The sequence below is a fragment of the Cupressus sempervirens genome, chromosome 6 (genome assembly GCF_028749045.1).
Source record: "Cupressus sempervirens isolate cs-2001-9-10 chromosome 6, ASM2874904v1, whole genome shotgun sequence".
NCBI classification, from domain to species: domain Eukaryota; kingdom Viridiplantae; phylum Streptophyta; class Pinopsida; order Cupressales; family Cupressaceae; genus Cupressus; species Cupressus sempervirens.
Window position 1 is genome coordinate 294,174,305 of NC_143123.1, and position 22,522 is coordinate 294,196,826.

The 22,522-nt window shown below is 38.7% G+C and overlaps 1 protein-coding gene across 5 annotated transcripts in view; it reads right to left on the bottom strand.

The window, feature by feature from the left end:
• The window catches only part of LOC149552372 (fanconi anemia group F protein (FANCF)), a 235,082-nt gene that overhangs the window by 49,838 nt on the left and 162,722 nt on the right, over positions 1-22,522 (bottom strand). The window contains exon 10 of one of the 5 annotated variants that reach the window (XR_016352912.1): positions 11,919-11,994. The exons of 3 other annotated variants lie outside the window; for them this stretch is intronic. The gene's annotated coding sequence lies outside the window, so the exon portion shown is untranslated. Of the gene's footprint in view, positions 1-11,918; positions 11,995-22,522 lie in introns of those variants that run through there. One more of the 5 variants, XR_016352914.1, reaches the window with a different exon arrangement.

Genomic DNA, 22,522 nt, shown 5'->3' on the forward strand with positions numbered 1-22,522 from the left:
CTTTTCTTTGGGTCCTACCATCACAACACTGGAGTTCTGCACTCCCACACTGGAGGTCTGCACTCCCACACCGGAGGTCTGTACGCCCACACCGGCAGTCTGCACTCCCACACCGACAGTCAGAACTCCCACACCGGCGGTCTATACTCCCACACCGGAGGTGTCAACAGCTACGAACCTTGGTGAAGAAGACGGATCTTCTAAAGTTGTTTCCCACGGAAGTCTATCCCGGACAAAGAGGTCACTCCACGCTCGTGCTCCCTCGGCTCTACGAGCCGTGCGAGTTGATGCTCTTCCGTCTGAATTTTCCTCCCTCAACGAACACAAATTCAAGAACTCCTCCCATGCTTCTTCCATCAATTCCACCCGCTGCCGAGTCTCCTCCAACAATTCTTCGGCGCCCCGGTTTCCGTTGGCAATCTTCTAAAATCTCTGTCGGCGTTCGGCTTGCTGTGTCAGAATTAAATTCTCTTGCGTAGTACGGGTTCCATCTTTTTCCTTGACCTTATTCCGATCTTTGTTAAGCTGATTTGGCATTAATCTTCATTCCTCCCACTTTCCAGATTCATAAGGCAACGGCGCCAAATGTTTACCGTACTCGTAAAGAAATCAACGCATATAGACAATGGAACAGAATAGCAGAATTATATTCGCATATGCCAGACATTACATTATGCTTGATAAGATTCGCAATAGTAGATGATCCTTTACAATGATCCCAAATGGGATATAAATACTACCGCCGAACCTTCCCGAAGGAGTCCGTCGGCCACAACATTACATCCGCTACAAACTATTTACCCGTCGGCTACAAAATACAAAACACCGCCGACAGTCAATCCGTCGGCTACAGAAACACTGCCAGAACCATCCAGTCAGCTGACTATAGAGAGTGCAAAACTTTGAACTAGTGAGTATATTGATTCACACCCCCTCTCAATATACTATCTTGTGGTAGGATTGACAATTGGTATCAGAGCCTAGACCCTCTGAAGTGAAGAGTTTAATAGCTCGAAAAAAAAATCAAGATGTTTAAGAGAGAGCACCGAAGTTTTCCAAGGAAAACTACAGCTCATGGTGCAAATACATGTGTTTACACCTGAGAACTCTAAGAGATGCTTACTGGACCCATGAAGAGGTCAAATATGTTCAACATGTCGATCAACTTAGTGCAGATCAGTTGAAGGAGAAAGAAATGCACACAACCACAATGGATGCTCTAGGAAGCACCCTAGGTACAAAGCTATTGATGACCTGGAAACAGCATATAACATGGGGGAGAAGCTCAAAATCGTCTATGGTGGTGATAAGCATGCCATGAATGCTAAAGTAGAAAGCCTGAGAGGAAAGTTCAATGACATGAGGATACAGAAAGGCAAAGACATTGAATCCTATGGTGAGTGAGTGAAGGATGTTATGCTAGCCATCAGAGTATTTGGAGGCGTACTACAAGAAGATGAGTGTGTAAGCAAAATATTAGGAAACCTTGCAACCCAAATATGCAATAAGGGTGTCATCCATTCAAGAGTGAGAACAATAGACTAGAAGGAGGTATCTCTTGATGCCTTGGTAGGCAAGCTCACTACTTTTGAGCTTAGCAACTTCGACAATAGTCAATCACCCAAGGTTGAAACTACATTTAAAGCTTCAATTGCACTAGCTGCAACACACAAAGAAAGGGTGGAGATAAGCACATCCAGATACAGAAGAGAACCAAAGAACCTTGTATGCTAAAGAAGCCAAACAAGAAGAGTTGGAGGTTCTATTCGCAAAGAGAATGATTAGAGGAAAAGAGAAGTACAAAGGTAGGCTTCCTTTCAAATGCTTAAACTGCAAGAAGATAGGACATTATGCTACCAAATGCCCAAAACCTGACAGGAAGGAGAATAACAACGGGAAAGGAACTAACAAAATGTGGCCAAATTCCAAAGTCAAGGAGAAGAAGCAAGGCTACATTGCTGAAGCAGGTGTAACTGATGAAGAGTCAACCAATGACGATGATGAGGATAAGGATGAAATATTCTTTGTTGCTATCAAGGAAGCAAGGGCGGAGAGAGCCCTAATAACTAGTACCAATCCTCACAATAATTGGATAATAGACAGCAGTGCTCTCACCATATGTCTGGTAACAGGAACATGTTCCACAAGGTCGAGGTCTACACTCAAGGAATGATTAAATTCGGAAAAAACTCGTCATGCTCAGTGATAGGAAAGGGTGATGTAGCCCCGAATGAATCTAGTACTTGTCAAAATGTATATCTAGTAGACGGATAGAAATATAACCTATTGAGTGTGGCCTAGCTGATGGACAAATGTTATAAGTTTGAGTTTAACAACGGGTCTTATAGAATATTTGACAAGACAAGTAAACTCTTAACTACAGGAGAACAAAGCAGAGGTAATCTTTTTTACCTCAATATTTCTAACAATACTTGTATGGTAGCTAAAAATGATAATAGTTAGTTGTGGCATAGAAGGTTATGTCATGTGAATTTTGAAAGCATTGTTAAAGTAGGCAGGAAAAACTATGTAAGGGGTTTACCCCCTATTACCGAACTTGACAATGTTATGAGTAAAGATTGTCAACTAGGAAAGTTGGCAAATTCTAGTTTCTCCAGCAAGTCCCTTACTTTTGAAACGAGAACGAAGAGTGTATTAGGTGATAAATAATTTATGTTGTTTATTGATGATTTTTCTAGAATGGTGTGGACTTTATACTTAAGGGAGAAGTCATAAGCCTTTCACATGTTCAAAGTCTAAAAGGGAAAAATGGAAAGTGAGACTAATAAAGCACTGAAGTGCTTCAGATCAAACCGAGGAGATGAGTTCAGCTCACAAGAGTTTGAAAGTTACTATGAGGAGCATGGAATCAGAAGACAAATGTCAACTCCTACAACATCTCAGCATAAAGGAGTTGCTGAATGAAGAAATAGAACCATCATAGATTGCGGTAGAACTTTGATGATTCAATACAATGTTGCACAAATCTACTGGAGAGAAGCTATAAGCACAACTGTGTACACCTCGAACAGGGTACAAGAGAAGGGAACAAAAAAGACTCCCTATGAACTATGGTTCGGTCACACACCATCCGTCAGTTATTTTAAGGTATTCCAAAGAAAATGCTACATCAAGAGAGATGAATACCAAGGAAAGTTTGAACCCAAGAATCATGAGGGTTTCTTTCTGGGATACTATACCAAAAGTAGAGCACACCGCTATCTGATCCTTCAGAATAACAAGATTATGTAATCTGCCAATGTAAAGGTGGATGAATTCTCAGATAAGAACGAGGAAGATAGCCAAAAAGAACTGGAAGACTACAGCATTTTGAATATATCCCACTAACTAATACAGTGGAAGAGTATTGGTAGAGGGCGAAGTTGGACAAGTTGTACCGGCTGAAGCAAAACGAGTTAAACATGAAGAACAAAGAGTAGAAGCACTTGAAGGAGAACCGGTGCTAGAGAAGTATGTGAGAAGGCACCACTCAACTGACCAAATCATTGGAGACAAGGATGTTGGAGCAATGACCAGGAGAAAGGCGAGAGAGAAAGTATGTCTGCTCTCACATATGGAGCCCAAAGTTACAAGGGAAGCTCTGAAAGACGAAGATTGGAGAAAGGCCATGGAGGAGGAAATTGATCAAATAGTGAAGAATGATACATGGACCTTGGTCGCTCAACCAAAAGACAAGAACGTCATTGGTACAAAGTGGGTGTTCCAAAACAAAATAAACGAGGATGGAGAAGTAGTCGAAACCAAAGCTAGACTTGTTTGCAAAGGCTATGCACAAGAAGAGATAGACTACGAGGAAGCCTTTGCACCGGTGGCCAGATCAGGAGTCATAATACTCCTAGTATATGTAGCCTACAAGAACTTCAAAGTATATCAAAGGGAAGTAAAGTTTGCATTCCTAAACGAAATTCTAGAGAAGGAAGTGTACATTGAGCAACCCGAGGGGTTTGAGAATGAACAAGGAAAAAATCATGGTATGGATTTAAACAAGCACCCAGAGCATGGTATGAGAGACTGCACTCATACTTGATAAAGATTGGGTTTGTAAGAACAAGTGACAACTGTAATTTACACATGAAGCAAGAAACAAATGGAAGATTGTTGATTGTAGAAATATTTGTTGATGATATCATCTTTGGAGAAGGTTATAAGCTATGTTCTGAGTTTGTAGAAGCCATGAAGAGAGAATTTGAAATGTCCATCATCGGAGAAATCAAGTTCTTCATCAGACATGAAGTATCCCAACTGAGGGGAGGTATCTTCATAGCGAAGACAAAATATGTGAAGGAAACACTGAAGATGCTCATTATGGAAGAAGCAAAACCGATGGGTACTCCAATGGTGGTCAGCTGCAAACTCCCAAATGAGGATGAAAGCCCTGAAGTAAATGAAACACATTACAGATCCATGATTGGTAAACTGTAGTATGTCGTGCATATCACACTGGACATAGCACAAGTGATTGGAATAGTAGAAAGATTTTCTACCACCCCAAAGGAATCACACATGGAAGGGTACTGGAGAATATGGCTTTTGGTATCCTTGCAAGGAAACTTTGAGCTCAGTGTCTTTACTGATGCTGATTGGGCGAGGAACATAGATGGTAGAAAGAGCACAACCAATGGTGCATTCTTTCTTGGAGGAAGACCAATTACATTGTAATATCCCTGTTATTAAATAAATTAAATTAATAACTTTATTTGGGGTCCCGATTGATTTTTGTATATCTCAGGCCCATCTTTAATTTTTTGTAGGTGTAGGTGTATGTCGTGTCATGTGTTGACATGTTGTTTCTCCCTTGAGATTTTCCTCCGACGGGTTATATATGTCTGTCGGATTAGTTGTTGTAGGCATGTGAATTTGGATTATTTAATTTGTAGTGCAAACTCCAATTGGATTTCTTCTCTTCTCACCATTTCGAAAGTGAAATACCTTCTCTATTTGGCTCACACAATTTCAGCAACATTCAACCCTCACCCTATTTCATTATGTATTCTTGGCTTGGATCTAGCAAATCGGAGTGTTATTTTTGTTATCATTGTTTCCTGGAAAATATATATTGATTCAGATAATGCCCATACACTCTGTGTTTGTATTGATATCATTGTATTTGGTCAACTGCATTGTCATTGAAGGAAGCACTATTCCTTAGCCCCATTTCTTTTCATTTCTCTGTGCTTATAGTATCACCCTTTCGCAATCACCATTCTGCACAGTTCGCACGGCCAATAGTCTGCATGCCATCGGCCCTTCTATCTATACAACCAATAGTCTGTACGCCACCAATCCCTTTCGCCCATACGACTAATAACCCCATACAGCACCCTTATTGCACTGTATCCCTCCCACCATACGACATCTATTCCCTTCGGATCCAATTCCCTTTGGATCAAGTTCCCCCTTGGACTGAGTTCCCCTTCAGGTTGAGATTACCTTCGCACCGAGTTCCCCTTCAGATCGAGATCCCCTTCGGACTGAAATTCCCTTCGGATCGAGTTCCCCTTTGGATCAAGTTTTCCCTTGGACGAGATCCCCTTCTAGTCAAGTTCCACTTCAAGTCGTGATCCCCTTCGGACCGAGTTCCCCTTCGGATTGAGTTCCCCTTCGGATTGAGTTCCCCTTCTGACCCAGATCCCCTTCAGATTGAGATCCCCTTCGAACTAAGATTGCCTTCAGATAGAGATCGCCTACAGCCAAAATCATCCTAGGAACATTATAATGGTGTCAGAGCCAATGATTCTACCAGCCTATGGAAGTGAATGTAAGTTTATACCCGAAGGAGAAGGCAAGATCACATTATTGGTAGAATGGCAGATCCACAAGATCCTATGACAGAACTCGTGAACCTTTTAAGAGAGCTCAGCAGAAACCAAATGCAGATCAACAAAACCCAAAGGCTTATGCAGGAAGCATTATAAAAAGTGGTCGAGAGAAAAGCAACGAGAGAACAAAATGGGCATAGCAATGACTCCGTTACGAGAATGACACACCCTCAACCCTCTTGCTCTCGACTTTTGATATCTATCTTCCTCCCAAGGATGGAAGCATCACACAAAGAAAGAGAGCACACTTTTCAAGAAATGCAAGAACAACTTTGAGAAGATTAGAGGAATGTAAATATGGAAGGTGATATATCTTACAAGGACTATGTTGATCTAAGAACGAGATATACACGCAGGGGAAATCATATTTATTTTAATGATGATCTCAGGAGAAAGATCAAAAAGGTAAACTTATTACCATTTGATGGATCTGAAGCCATCACCGCACATGTATGGGTTCTCAAGGTAGACACCTATTTTCAACTCAACCTGATGCCCAAGGAGCAAGTAATCAAGTTCGCAACAATCCATCTGGAAGGAGTAGCACAAGAATGGTGGTACCATGAATTGGTCACTCTCAGTCACAACCAAGTGACTTCTTACGTCAAGTTCACTAAGAGACTCATTGACCATTTCGATGGGAAGGATCCGGAACTAACCTTCAAAGATTTGGCACAACTAAGGCAAAATAGGTACAGTACTCAATCACATCATAGAGTTCCAAAGGCTATCAATACTGATCCAAGACATCTCTGAGAGACGTCGAATCATGATATTCATGGATGGGTTGAGAGAACCCTTGAGAGGTTGGATCAAAGGGTTCAACCCGTGCACACTCAATGAAGCTATTAAGAAGGTGCTTGAGATGGCCGCATCTTCCCCCAAAACCCACATAGCTATGCTAGCTCCTCCCCCAAAGGAAGACAAAGACAAGGAGCCAACTCAGAAAAAAAAAACACCTCCCGTGGATGAAGATTCATGACAAGAGCTTTGGAGGAAAATGATTTGTTTCACTTGCAAGGAGCTGTGGGGACCGGGTCACCGTTGTCTTGGGAAGGGGAAGAATCATTACATTGAGGTGTTTCCTAATGATGATGAAGGACAAGTATCTATTTAAGAATAATTGGTGAAGAAATTAACCAAGTAGATAGAATAAATGCACTCATACAAAAAGGGTGCTCCATTGCTACCCTCACTACAATGGCTGGAAGTATCTTCAAGGTTTGTAGCACATTTCACGGAAACAAATCACAATCATGATTGATAGTGGCGCCACCCTCAATGTCATCAATTCATCATTGCTCACCTGTAAGAGCTTGCACGCAATAGAACATGGAGGATTTGAGCTTAAGGTTGCCAGAGGGACCTTGTATCCCTGCACTCACGTGATTCCATGGCTCAACATTTCCATGGGAAACTATACTTTGACATATGATTTCTTGTCATAGATCTAGTTGACATTGATATCATATTGAGCATCCAATGGATGGAGACTCTTGATCAGTACACCCAAAGCTTAAAGAGGATGGACTTTTCATTCGAGATAGATGGCAAGAAGGTGTTGCTAAGAGGAATGTCAAATACAAGACCGAGAGAAGTCACAATCAAGAAGATGGAAAGCATTTTTAAACATGCTATGATCCCAAAATTTAACTTCAATGCCTTGTTGGCAAGTAAAACAATGAGAGTCAAAACTTTAACCCATTCCTAGGATGATTGGCGGGCCCATCTATTGGTCGAGCACTCTAATAACACTTTTGCATGTGAGTTGATGGATGGTTATATACATGATGAAAGACACAAAGTGATTGATGATAATATTTACTACGGCGATAAGATCTACCTGCCTGACTCTAAACTGAAGAAGCTGATTATAGAAGGATTCCCAAAATTGGATTTAAAATTGCTTGAGGACAAGCAATTTTTGGGATGGGAGGATTGTAATATCCCCCTCATTAAATAAAATAAATTAATCTTTATTTGGGGTCCCGATTCGGTTTTGTATGTCTCCCCCTCATCTTTAATTTTATGTAAGTGCAAGTGTTTGCCATGTCATGTATCAACACATTTCTCCCTCGAGAGTTCTCCTCCAACGGGTTATATATGTCCGTTGGATTAGCTGTTGTAGGCATGTGAATTTGGATTATTTAATTTGTACTGCAAATTCCGATTGGAGTTTTACTCTTCTCACCATTTTGGAAGTGAAGACCTTCCCTATTTGGCTTGCATGGTTTTGGTGGGATTCAACCCTCAACCCTATTCCATTTTGTATTCTTGGCTCAGATCTAGCAAATCGGATAGTTATTTTTGTTATCATTGTTTCTTGGAAAATATATACTAATTCAGATAATGTGCGTACACTCTGTGTTTGTATGGATATCTCTGTATTCGATCAACTGCATTAACATTGAAGGAAGCACAATTTCTTAGGCTCATTTCCATTCATTTCTCTGTGCCTACAGTATCACCCTTTGGCAATCATCATTCTACACAGTCTGCACTTATTGTACGCCATCACCACTCTAGCCCGTACGGCTAATAGTTGGCACACTATCAATCCTTCCGTCTATATGACCAATAGTCTGTTGCCACCAGTCCTGTCCGCCCATATGGCCAATAATCCCATACAACATCTCTTCTGCTCTATATTTGTGCCACTGTACGACATTCATTCCCTTCGGACCAAGTTGCCCTTCAGATCGAGTTCCCCTTTGTACCTAGAGTCCCTTCGAAGCGAGTTCCCTTTTGGTAGAAGTTCCCCCTCGAACCAAGTTCTCCTTCAGATTGAGTTCTCCTTCGAGTCAACATCTCTTTCGAAATGAGTTCCCCTTCAGATAGAGATCCCCTTCATATTGAGATTCCCTTTGAATCGAGTTCCCCTTTGGATCAAGTTCCCCCTCGAACGAGATCCCCTTCGAATAGAGTTCCCCTTCGAATCGAGATCCCCTTCGGACTGAGTTCCCCTTCGGACAAAGATTGCCTACGACCAAGATCATCTTGGTAACATTACATGCATGGGCCAGCAAGAACGAGTACTACATATTGCAGTCAACAGCTGAAGTAAAATATCTTGTTGTAGCAATGAATTGCACTTAAGTTGTTTGAATCAAGCAACTGCTTGAAGGAATTCAAGAGAGAATGGAAGAACTAGTAGTTATCAACTATGATAACACTAGTGCAATCAACATATCCAAAAATCCGGTTATGCACTCAAAAACAAAGCACATATCTATCAAGTATCATTTTTTGAGAGAGCATGTGCATGCAAAAGAGGTCAAGTTGGAATATGTACCAACCAAGGAGTAACTGGTTGATCTCTTCACAAACCTTTTCAATTGGTTACTTTCGAGTATCTGAGAGCAAGGTTAGGGGTCTTACCCCTATCCAACTTGAACTAAGACCAAATAGGCAATCATCAATCCATGATCAATAAACAAAGAAGCATAATGACACATGTGACTCCTGTATGAACACACTACATCTAACAAGAGCAGCGCATTGCTGCTACATAAAGTCAAGCTTGAAGTAGGGGTGAGAATTCAAACTTAAAATTCACAAAATAGGGCTTCAAAGCCAAGCAAGAGGGAAGTATATAAGGAGACAAAATCAAACGAGAAAAGGTTAGACTGCTAAGTGATTAGCCAGAGAGCTAGAAGATTCGAGCAAGTGAAATCTCAACGTGTGAAGGAAAGTGACAGAAAAGTCACTGCCAAAGAGTTAATGCGCTAAGGAGAAGCTAGAAAGCTCAAACAACAAAAGTGTGATTGTGTGCAAGAGCAAGGATAGCCAAGTGCACAAGTGATCGGAGTCTGAAGTTGCAAAGCCAAGAGAAGGCAGAGAATAGTTCTAGACAAGTCAAGTGAGTTAAAGAAGGATCTATTTCGAGTAGCTACTTTGTTAGATCATTCCATGTTGCTTACTAATCATTACAACAGTAAATCGCATTGAGGTCGGACCCTAATAGGTTCTTTGTACTAAATCCCCTAAAAGGGTGACACATTAACTTGTGTTCAGAAGTCCTTTAACCAAGTTGTTCCTAATAGGGCAAGACTTTAACAGGTCTTATCAAAATCCATTAATAGAGTGTCACCTAACAATGTGTTTGCAATCTATTAAAAGAGATAAGCTCTTGACCGGGCGCACTTCAGGAAAGTACAAGCTTCGTGAGGATTGACTCACACACCGTGATTTATACCCTAGTCAAGTTTCTATAGGATAAGGTTAGAAATGGTTAGACTCCTAAGTGATTAGCCTGAGAGCTAGAAGATTCGAGCAAGTGTAATCTCAATTTGTTAAGGAAAGTGACAAAGAAGTCATGAACATACGAATTTTCATAACCAATTTTAATCTCAATTTAATCTAATTTCACAAGTAATTGATTACATTTCACATGAAAATGATTTTTACCAGCTGATTATAACTGAAGAAACTCTTTTTAATCTATCTTACACATTTAGCTGATTTTACGAGAAACAAAAGAGATACTTATGTATTGCTAACAATTTAACTACTTCTAATTATTTTACTGAAAATAAAGTAACGACCAATTTATCAATTGAAATGCTTATTCAACATAAAAGTAAATGTTTTCTCCATCATGAAATGAAATTATCTATCTATTTTTGCAGAGGTTAAAAGTGAAAGAAACATACAATATTAACAAAGAATCTCTTTTAACTCATTGTCCAAGCCTCGGCACTGGTGAGAGGAGAAGCATTGACATAGGCTTAACCTCTCAACCGTGGACCATTACTTATCCCCACACATCCTAAATTAATAGAACGGCCCTCCCTACCTCGAGATCAAGCTTGGGATGTTCATAAGCCCAGCCATCTAAGTAATTAGATGGGTCGAAGTCCCACCAGTTATTCTCCAAAATAACTGAAGCGTTTGGACCGTCAACAAAGATCACATGTTCAGCATATCTGCCTAATTTCTACCCCGGCCAAGGATTTCAAGTCAGGTCTACAACCCCAATCTCCATCGCTCAACTTGAAAACATTTTACATAACTGGAACATGCATGAGCTATTGTAGTTTTAGCTTATTATTTATTAATCTGATGCCATTCTTATTTGTGCAGACTCTCTACACCTCCTCACCATTTTCAAGCTACCAAATGGATGTAATAAAATCTGAGCTAAGATAATTGTTTATGCATGATTGATACACAATCATAGTTAAGTAGCATCAATGATATAATTGACAGGTTCCATGTTCTAAAATCTATTTAATGTCCCCTTGAATTCAGTCTGACATTTATAGGAATCAGTGTTATGGATTCCATACATCATGGGCTCAAAAGATATACGACTGGTGCAATAATGTGGAAAGAAAATACAGAAAGGATTCAACGGTATATGAATTGTATTCTATATGAATCACAACTGACTTAGCATTAAGAAAGAATACAAAAGAAATCGCGGTTCGGCAATAGTCATACATGACACCTTTGTTATATTCTGGAATGCTCTGTGGACGGGAGAAAGGACTCCGCTTCTTGTTCTGATTCCCATGGACAAGGAGTGTGAAGGTGATATGGAGAAGAACGGATGAGCATTAATGTTAGTCGGAATTAATCTCAATCGTTTAGAGAGCCATTGATAGCAAAGAAAAAGAATGAAGCGAGAGTGTCGTCTAATATGATTATGAGACTCTATTAAAAAGAAAAAGCTTGACTCTACAACTTCCTTCAGTTATAGGAATTCATTCGAAAGCTATTCAAAACGATTAAAGAGGAGGGAAAAAAAAGACAGAAAATAAGAAGTTAAAGAGTTACTATTATTATTATTATGTATCCTTATCTACGTTCATGTGTATGTATTGATAAGGTGGCATCATTAGATTATAATTTATAATGTATTTGTGTCACCTTATTTTTATATACATATGTTTGTATTTGAGAGTGTATAATAATGATTAACTAATAAATTCTTTGATAATTCTTTTAAAGGTATGAATTATGTTTAATTTATATTATTTATTATAATGTTCCTTTTATAGCTCATGCGGTTCCATCATGTAACATGTCAAATCCTAATAATCTTGCCAGAGTAGTTTTAGGTCAAACTTGTCGAACCTGATGATTGGACCAATCGACCATCCCCTTCCGATGATCCCATTTAGCAATGCTTCCCCTCTCTTCAATCTTCTTCCTACAATCATTCAAACAAACATTCTCACCAAGACATTAATTCAAGATATATTTAATTGTTAATTCAAAACCATTGTCGATCATCTAGTGACTGTTAGAGATTTCATCAATGTCCAAATAGCTAACTCATTTCACATGATTAGGAAGAAATAAATTGATACAACGGCTATAATTAACTAACTCACTTCACATGATCAGGAAGAAATAAATTGATACAATGGCTATAATTAACTCACTTCACATGACAAGGAAGAAATAAATTGATACAACGATTATAATTAACTAACTTCACATGACCATGAAGAAATAAATTGATGCAACGTCTATAATTAACTAACTCACTTCACATGATAATAATTTGTTAAACCAACGGCTATGATAAAAATAAAAATTTAGGGCAAAAATTTGGGATGTAACAAGTCACTGCCAAAGAGTTAATGCGCTAAGGAGAAGCTAAAAAGTTTGAACAACAAAAGTGTGATTGTGTGCAAGAGCAAGGATAGCCAAGTGCACAAGTGATTGGAGTTTGAAGTTGCAAAGCCGAGAGAAGGCAGAGCATAGTTCCAGACAGGTCAAAAGAGCTGAAGAAGGATCTATTTCAAGTAGCTATTTTGTTAGATCATTCCTTGTTGCTTACTAATTTTACAACAGTAAATCACGTTGAGGTTGGACCCTAATAGGTTCTTTGTACTAAATCCCCTAATAGGGTGACACATTAACTTGTGTCTAGAAGTCCTTTGACCAAGTTGCTCCTAACAAGGCAAGACTTTAACAAGTCTTATCAAAATCCATTAATCAAGTGTCACCTAACAATGTGTTTGCAATCTTTTAACAGAGATAAGCTCTTGACCTGGCGCACTTCAGGAGAGCGCAAGCTTTCTGAGGATTGACTCAGGTTTCCACAAGATAGATACTGCATTATGTGTTGCCACTTCATGTTCCTTGTTTTTTGCTTAATCATGATTGGTTGAGTTGTAGCCAACATAAACCCATAGATAAGTGTGAAGTGTGATAGATAGTGAAAACTTTGAACTAGTCAGTATTTTGATTCACCCACCCCCCCCCCTTCTCAGGATACTGACCTGTGGCAGGACCAACAAAATTTCATGATAAAGTCCTTTGTTTGAGCCTCGTGAAGGTGTTGATGTCCAGACTAGAGCAACAAATGTTGTGGGTATTACTATGAGTTTTGATTCACATAATGAGAGTTTTAGTTTTGGGGATTGCATGCAAAATGTGAATTCTTATAATTCTGATTTCTATGACAGCAATGCATCATGTTTACCGCAGCATGAGTTATCAGAGAATGTTAGTACTCTAGATTTGGGTATTAGTAATGTTATATACAAGGAAGACTCCTACAATGGTGAGTCCGATCTTTCATATCAGACTTTAGGAAATGATTCAAAGAATTCATTGGTTGATGATAGGTCCCAGGATCGTGACTTACAGGAACTTGCAATTACTTGGGAAGTGGGACCTTGTGAGGAGTTTGATATAGCAGCATCTTCCACTTTACCAAATGAGCCATCTGGAAAAGTACCTAGCAGCAATGCCTTAGCTGTTGATGTGTGTATTGATGATAGCACATACAATGTTATTTGTTATGAGATGAGCGGTGTTAATACAATTTCATAACACAATACGCACTGTGGGTCAAAGAGCTTAAATACGTGTCAGGGTGTTCAGAGACATCATTTGACTGGGCACTTGAAGGTGAATGATAATCAGATTGCTACAGCCAATGAGCATTATGGCGTTTCCCATCAGATGTTAGCCATATTTTGTTGGGGTGCTCCTATGTCAGATGAGCACGGTCATAGAGGCCTTTCCTTAATAGAATTCCATTCAGTTCAAGAAGCTATTGGTATTGTGAAACATAATTACCTATAGTTGTCGGTTGACAAAGATTACCTTCTTGAGTGGGGTCACAATTTTTACGATGTTTTGAATGGAAAGGAGGTAGTTGAGCTCACTCACCATGGAGTTAAACCGAGTACAATCTTCACCAGCTACAAATTTTGTTCATCTTCCTACTACTGCAGTTGGTGATGAGTTGATACCTATAAATTGTAGTGAGTATGTGGCTACATTTGTCACCAATTTAGGAGCGGATTCAACTGGAATGAGTAATTTGATAGAAAACTATAGAGAGCCTCTTGTTGTATCAGGTTCTCCAATAGTTAGCACAATAGTTCAAAATCTCATTCTCTACCACTAATCGGCAAGGAAAAAGAAAGTTTTCTCGGCAAATATTGGAGATAAATCAGTAACTTCTCCAGAAAATTTCGTGGATTTATAATCAATCTACAAGGCTGCCAAACACTATTTCTCTCCTCCAAAACCCTTCTCTCCTCCAAATGCTCAAAAACGCAAAATGAATACAAAATAGGCAACTCAATAGGCATCAAAATTTCACTGCTATTGCCCACAAGAAGTATGCTAGTTATCGCGAGAAGTTGGCAAGATGTGGCAGAGAAGTGACCAACTTCTTGCTGAGAAGTTCAAGACTTCTCGGAGAGAATTCTCCACGAGAAATCCTTGCTATTTCTCGATAAGTAGGAGATATTTCTCATTTTGTGAAACTTCTCTTGAGAAACAAGGATATATGTCACTTCTCGATGAGAATTTAATCTATGGTTAGCACATTGACAGATGATGCAAGATAAAGGTACTGAGAGTCCTTGTGAGGTAGAAGTGAATTTGTGAATGAGGTGTGCGAGAGTTTAAGGCACTACTCCATCTTCTACACGGAATATATGTAGAGCATCATTTGTTTGGGAGATTGATTCTCATATTGGGTTGTTTCCCTCTGGGAACAATCCTATTATTTCATTCCATGCAGTTGATTATGTTCAACAATTTGTTGAGCCTCAAAGATGGAGGGACTAGTTGAGAGCTACGAGAGAGAGGGTTGATTCAACCTTTTCTCATTTTGATTACACACATAAATATGTTGCATACTTACTTTGGAGAGCTGAATTTGAGGAGAGGAATTGTGGTCTTGAGGCCGATAGTCATATTTGCAATTTGAGGTTCATCCAAAGGGCATTGGAGACACTTAAATCATAATATCTCCCCTTTTTTATGATAGAGAGTATGTGATTGGGTGTGCAGAGAGGTTTGGCAAGGCATCTACCCAGTCAGTTGTCTAGGATCAGAGATTGGAGCCATCTTCTGATTTTCAAGTTGTCAGTGATGAACCATTGAAAGAGATCGAAGTCTTTTATTGTAACTACATAGTGAGGAGCGCGGATCATTTCTCTTTTAATCCACAAGTAGAGGATTTGGTTATACATCTGTGTGGATTGGCTCCTGGATTATATCACCCTTCATAGGATGGATATATGTCGTCTTCAATAAATGGAGTCAGTTGTTGCAAGTTGGCAGTAGACTACTTGCAGAGTCAGTACATCCATGGCGATTTAGCCGAGGATGGATAACTTGGGAATGGAATGGACACTCGGGAGTTCTTGTCCTTGTAGTATAGTTGGACTTCACACTCACAAGGGATTGGTAGAATGTAAAAGAGAATTAGTCTACTAAATGTTGCCATATCCATTCTTCCTTATGATGGATAGATGTGAGCCTCTTTTATGTTGGAAGCCAGCTAAAGGCAGGTTTGGAAGAGCAGGGCTGATGGGTTCTAACAAATTGATTCACCTTCTACAATATGAAGGTGGTGGAATCTTGTTAGCACAATTGATGGCTTGGGTTATTTTCCTTGGTCGGCAAGGATTCAAGATTTGGTATCCAAGCATATTTTGTTGGATGCTCTTTAGTATATTGTGGCATCCTTTGTGTGCATCAGTATTCCAATCTAGGTTCACTGGGGATTTCCCACTATGTGTATAGTTTGGGTGGCTAGCAGTGTTATTTTTTATCCTCATGTACATGGTGTGTTTCGGATTCATAGTCTCAGAGCATAAAGTTGGATAGATGGGTTATTTTTCATTTTTTTACAGTTGTTGTGAGTCAAATGCCTCAAAAATGTCGTTGCACTATGGGACATTTCACAAATTTCATTTGAAGCTCCAATGTAATGGAGTTTCTTTGCAATCATGATTGCTTAAGGACAAGCAATTTCAAGGAGGGAGGACTATAATGTCCCCATTTACGTGACCATTGGAGTTTGAGGGATTGCCTATTATTGTGACCCTTGTAGACTAATTACTATGCATAAAGGGTCTTCTAAGGTAGAGGTTTTTAAATGGAGGTTCTTATCTTGTCCAGAATTTTGTATGTTCTAGCTTGATCTTTATTTGGCTCAAATTGGACTTTGTTTCAGCCCAATTTTGTATACTTAATTTATGGTAAGCATGGGGGTGATCAAGAAGGGCCCTTTCTATATTTAGTAAGGCAATAAAATCAACAGAGGATGCAGTGGTTAACTTCTTGGTTCAGATGGACTCGAGAAATAATGAGTATTTATTTATGTTATTCTAATTATTAATAAAGTAATAGTTTATCAATAATAATCTTTAAAGACATAATATAAAGTTTAATGTGCACTTTATATTCAATGGGGCCACGAACCTTCATTTAAGTGACTTAAAGTGCACTTAATGATTTTAATATTTGAAGCCCATTTATTGATGCAATTTATAAAGTCAAAAAGAAAATATAAAGTATGTAATACTCTGGATTTGGGTACTACTGACACTATTTATGAGGAAGACTCCTTTCTTATTGAGTCCGATCTTTCATACCAGACTTTATGAAGTGAAATAGAGAATTCATTAGTTGATGTTAGGTCCAAAGATCATGACTTACAGGGACTTACAATTATACGGAAGAGGGAGTGTGAGAGGAGACTGATATAGCAGTAGTTTGCTACTTTATCTGATGAGCCATTTGTAAAGGTACCTAGCAGTAGTAACTTGATTGTTGATGTCTGCAGATTTGATAACACACAGGGTGCCATTATGCATGAAATGAGCAATACAGACACAACTTCATACCGTGGAGAAAACTTTGATTTAGAGAGCTTGCATCGGAGCCATGAATTTCAGAGACATTTGGTTGGGCAGCTAAAGGTTGATGACAGAATGATGCGCACAGCCATAGAGCACTTTGATGTTACTCAACAAATGTTGGCTACCTATGGTTGGAGTCATCCTGTGGCAAATGAGCACTATGATGGTAGTCTTTCCGTTACAAACTTTTATACACTTTGAAAAGCTATTAGAATAATGAAACAAAATTAGTTATTGGCTGACAAAGATTAACTTTTGGACTGGGATTGGACTTACTATGATATGTTGAGGGGAAAGGAGGTAGATGAGCTCACCCATGAATTTCAGAGTGCTTATAGATTCATTGAAGAGAGAGTAGTTGGCACTTCATGGGTCTCAATCATGGATTGAGGAGTTATTTGGGGAGCTGAGCTTGGGACAGTCTTCACCAGCTACATTTAAAGTTCAGTCGTCTTCAGTGGCAGTTGGTGATGATTTGATATCCACGAGCTATGGTTGTGAGAAGATTGAGGATGTGGCCATGCATATCACTAGTTCAAGTACAAATGATATATTTGGAATAAGTAAATCTATAGAGATTAGCAAGAACCCATATGTTGCATTGGGTTCTCCTACAGTTGAATTCATTGTAGATGTAGTTGGTGATGAGCTAGATGATAGGGGTTACATTCAGAGCTACGATGGTCAATGTTTGACCGAGGTGGGAGGCTTTTATCATAACTACATAGGGACAAGTGTTCATCACAACTTATCTGATCCACACATAAAGGATTTGATGGTACATCAGCATGGATTGATTCTAGGGTTGTGTTGGGTGGATATTTTGCAATCGACAGTTTTGGGTAAAAATTCAGTCGCAAAATAGGATGACCAGCCACAGCATGTGAGACAGAGACTCTCCTACCTTAAAGGGAAGGCTCCCCCTTCTCACTGTTCTTTGGATCAACTCAAGGTAAACAAGAAATTGAGAGATTTATAAAGAGGGTGTTACTATTATCCTTTCTTCTTAACTTTCAAGAAAGGATCCACTTATTTGTAAGGCAAATAATGGGCAAAGTGAATCTCTAATTACACTTCTATCACGAGCTGGAAACAGTGATACCAATAAATTTTAACTAACTCAAAGGCTAGCCAAAACGTACCAGTTTGGCTCTAAGTCCCGTTGTACTTCTATGTGGTAAAATCTTTACAATTAGGGCACAAAGACTCCTAAAAGTAACAACAATCTAACTATTTTGCAAATTAAGACGAACACCCAAGCTACAAACAAAGCTAATAGCTATGGATTTTCACAATTGTTCCTGATCAAAGCTCGGGATTCAATTGTTTCTAAACTCTTTTCTATCAATCACAAAGGATACAATATCAATAACAAAAGATAATACGAATCAAAGATGACTTGAATGAATAATAGACAAAGCTTATAATGCATACAAGTGACAATTTCACTTAATCAAAGTTAAGTCTCAAATGCGCCTTTGTATTCACTTTTTCTCAAAATAATGCTCACACAAACGAAGTTCTGCTGGCACAATTTCTCCAGAGCTCTCTTGTATAAAGATAATGATGATTTTACAATGAGGAGGGCACTCCTTTATATAGGCAAAGAAGTTGAGAAAAAGGGAGAGGAAAAAGTGGGAGCAACTCGACCAACTTTGACCAAGTCTAACTACAAAAACTAATGGATTACATGCAACTCGCATTACATCTTTTACATACATGCAATTACACTTTATCATGTAATGCATCTTAAACAACTATGAAGTAGAAATTACATAACAATCTTAAAGATTGCTTCTTAATGCCTTGAATTTCACAATGACGTCACGCACTGTAGGAAGATCAGCAATCTCCATAGTCTTTGATATGGCTTCGATTCTCACTGCATTTTCATATGCTGATTGCACCACTTTGAAATTTGCTGTTGTAGTATCTAACAAGTGTTTTGTCAAAGATTTGTACAAAACGAACTTGTTCATTGTGTGTGAACCAAAATCTTCGGAATCTACATCAGCATCGATTCTGATTGTATATTCTGAATTCACTCTCTCTACTGCCAAAAGATTACCAAGATTATCAGGAACACGGCATCCCAATTGCTCCAAATCACAAGTAAGGCTTGTTTCAACTGCTTGACAATCTTCAAGAGCCACTTGCACTTTTGTGATCAACTTTCTTAAAGTCTCTTCCTTGTAACAAATGAGTCCTTGAAATCTGAAGAACATTTCACATGACGGAAGAACATCACATGAGACCATAGCATTTAAATAAAATTTTATCATTTCATCCCAATCCTCAAGGATTTCCTTCAAGTTATCTACTTCCTGAGTCAAAGAAATTAAGCTTAGTTTCATTTTGCTCATCTCTTTGATATGCTTTAGAACTGCAAGTGTCTCTATGATAGCTCGAACTCCTTCAACAATGATTTCCTGTATCCAAGAATTAGCAGCTTCAATCAACCTTCTCTCTTTAGATGTTTGTGATGCAACAACAACATTCTGAGAAGATTGCTTCTGGATAACCTCATTCAAACGAGCTATTTCCTGTTTCAACTGATTCTTCTTTTCCCAAAGCTCATGACTGCTTTTTGATACATTTGCCAATGCATCATGAGCATCTTGTAAAGAACTCAAACGAGATTGCTTTCCAACTTCAATCTTAGTAAATTTATAATCAGAGCTAGTGAGTTCTTCAACATCTTTATCTACTAAGGGCTCAGCAACCTCAACATACTTGGTTTTGTCAGAATCAACCAAAATTCCAGAAACAATCTTGTCCTTCAGAGATTTGGATTTAGTCTTCTTCACAGGAAGATTGTCAGGAGGAACAACCACCTTCCTTCTCTTCATTGTTATTCTACTCAACCATGCAGGTAGGCTAAAACTTTCATCTGTAGAAGCAAGCATAGTGGAGACCATTGGCATTGATCTAGATTGTATATCTCTAGTGACTGAACAAGATTCAGTTTGCACTGCTATAGGCATAGGAACATGTTGTGAAGATTCTTTCATGAAAAGTTCAAATCTTGTGAAAGATGTATTAAGTTGGGAAACTTGACCACCAGTAAGAGTCGAAAAATCATCAAACACATTTGCTAAGTGTTCAAATTGATAATGTCCAAGAACACGAGGAGCAGCAGATGAAATTGGCAGAGCCATGGTGTTAACCTCCGAAACTGGAATAGAGTGAGTGAAAACAATAGAAAACGAATCTACATCATCATCAACCTCATGCAAAAAGGGCTCTCCATGTGGAGAAGATGTGCACGCTCGTGCAAGCTTGGGAGGAGATATGATTCTAATTTCTCCTTCTTCATCTGAATCTTCTTTCTCGGATTCTGTTTCCAATTCTTCTTCTGATTCTATCACTGATTCTTGAATTGATTCAAGAACTTGGAATGATCTAGTCCCTTTTCCGCCCTTTAATTTGAATTTGAGAGTATTCTTGACATTTGAAGATGAAGCACCATCTTTCCCTATAATTTATTTAGTCCCTTTTCCGCCCTTTAATTTGAATTTGAGAGTATTCTTGACATTTGAAGATGAAGCACCATCTTTCCCTATAATTTCCAGTTGTGACTTCTTGCCAGGGGGACCAAAGCTTCCACAATTCAGACCCATTTTAGGATTTACTCTTTTTAGACATTTACTTTTCAACCACTTGTTAGTGTTTGCTAAGATGGATTGAAACCTATCCATAATAGATGTACCTTCTTTGTGTTGCCATTGAATAGGAAAATGATAGATTTTATCAAAATCGGCTTGATGAAATTTCGAATCAAGGATGTCGCCGTCATCTTCAACTTGGAAATCTAGAGGGATTTCCAACATATTAAGATCAATTATTTGTTGCAAGGTTAACCTGCAATAATCCATCTTCATAATATCAAACTCTGTTCTCATGTCAATCCAAATGTCTTCAATGAAATGAACATGAGTATAAGCCCTCTTTATCTGAGAGTTCATCTTTCGATAATCAAAGTCAAATCTAGCCTTGAACCTCTTCAATGTAATCAATTGCAACTTTGCTTCCATATTCTTTGCTTTAGGCACAGAAACAATTGAATAATTGCCAATAGATAAAGGCCTAGCCGAGGTGATGCCAAATCCGGGCCTATGTGACGCATGTTGATCATTCTGCACGTCCATGAGTTGTCTTGCTAACTCCATTAGAATAATTCATCTATAGCATACCTAGGTAAGGTATACGGCTCTCCTTTGAAATATCCAACTCTCAAGTATGTGAAAGTGGGAAATTGAAGAAAAATGCAACCGTAATGGTTTACCTTTTCCCATGCTGCATCAGATACTCTTTTGATACACAACTGTTTGTCGAACAGACACCTGTAATGTCCAAAGAAAGCATCTTGGACTCTTTTGTAATGATATTTATTGTTAGCCAAAGTAATTTGGTCATAGTATTCCCAAACAGGTACTTGAAGACGATCACCTTTGGTGGAAAGCCTCGAAAAAGATCCCATGGCAGCAGCAATGTAAACTAGATATGAGTTCATGTAAAAAGGTACTGATGTTCCTACATTGCATATTTGCTGACAGATCGCAATACTAATAAGCTCTCCCCAAAAGATGTGTTCTTTGTTCTCTATGATTTGAAACATAAATTTGTACATCCATGGCTCAAAGTCGGAAGAATCCTTCAGACCACAAATTCTGCCAAAGTCGGAAGAATCCTTCAGACCACAAATTCTGCTGAGAAGGATGATGAGATCCTTGTATTCTTGTTTAAAATTTGACTAATGAAGAGTCTTTGGCCACCTGGAAAAATTACTTCTTTTGTTGTCTAACCAGTAAAGGTTGACATACTTTTGATAGTTGTTTTTTTGTTCATTCCAACAAGCTAATGACAAATCTTTGGTCAAATCAACACATTCTGATTTTCAAGGAACTTTGAAGATTTGTTCAATCACTTTAGGATCAAGGCTAATGATGACCTTGCCATCAGTGTCTTTGATATTCCTTGTCTTCCGAGTGAATCGCCGAGCACATCCGTAAACAAAATCAGGTTCTATGGCCGCCATAGGAAATGTAGAAACCAAATGAATGTTGCTTCTTTTAATGCGTTTCATCTCATGCGTAGCTGGAGCTTCAATCCTTTGTAGAAAATCGGCTACATCTACGTGACCAATCTTGGTGTCTAGTATGTTATCCAGAACAGACGTAACTGACGAAGGAACTGCATGAGCCAATTCTGTCATATTGGTATTTCATCTTGCCCTTGGATTTGGAAGGCGAGGACATTTCTTGTGCTCGTACTGTAACACAAAAATTCCAAAACACAAATGCATCATCAAAAGGAATCTCCATGTAAGTGGATTCCAGAGCAGTAGTGAAGATTCAAAAATGAGTGACTTTCGAAGAGAAAGCGTATGCATATGCAATGGAATGTGAAATGAAATGAAATGAAAGTATGAATATGGAAAATGGAATGGAATGAAAATGCGCGAAGGTGAAACACATGGGAATGCGTGCAAAGTGAAAGTTGTTGATTTCAAAAGTGACTTAAATGTTTTCAAAGCTTTATTGAATGAAACAT